Consider the following 444-nt stretch of genomic DNA (forward strand, 5'->3'; position numbering starts at 1 on the left):
TACCGTACCGTACGTGTAAATATTTGCAGATATATGTTTACGCGTGTGCGCTCTCAGCTGCCCCAGGCCTCGTCATGCCGCCACGCAGCTTGTAGCAATATTGTCCCGGCCTTTGTCGCTCTCGACGTTCCCGAAATTAATGCTCAACCTCTATTCCCAGATTATTTACCAGGGCGCCCATATTTGATTAGCCTTCGGTGCTTTTTTGGCCCGATATGCACTCGTTAGTTCCTAGTTGGAAAAGGTCCCACGTTTTTTTTTCTCTAGATTGACAAAACCAGTGAAATACAATATATCCAAAAAAGGAAGAGAACATGTCGATGGTCGGATTAGCCTTTCGCTTACAAACTGTGCGCATAGTTCACAAATGTTGACTTTTAATGGTTTGTTGGGGGAAAAAATGGGTAACCATGGCGGGAAAAAGCGGTTGCAAATGGCTGGGTG

Source organism: Penaeus monodon, chromosome 25 (genome assembly GCF_015228065.2).
Source record: "Penaeus monodon isolate SGIC_2016 chromosome 25, NSTDA_Pmon_1, whole genome shotgun sequence".
Lineage (NCBI taxonomy): Eukaryota > Metazoa > Arthropoda > Malacostraca > Decapoda > Penaeidae > Penaeus > Penaeus monodon.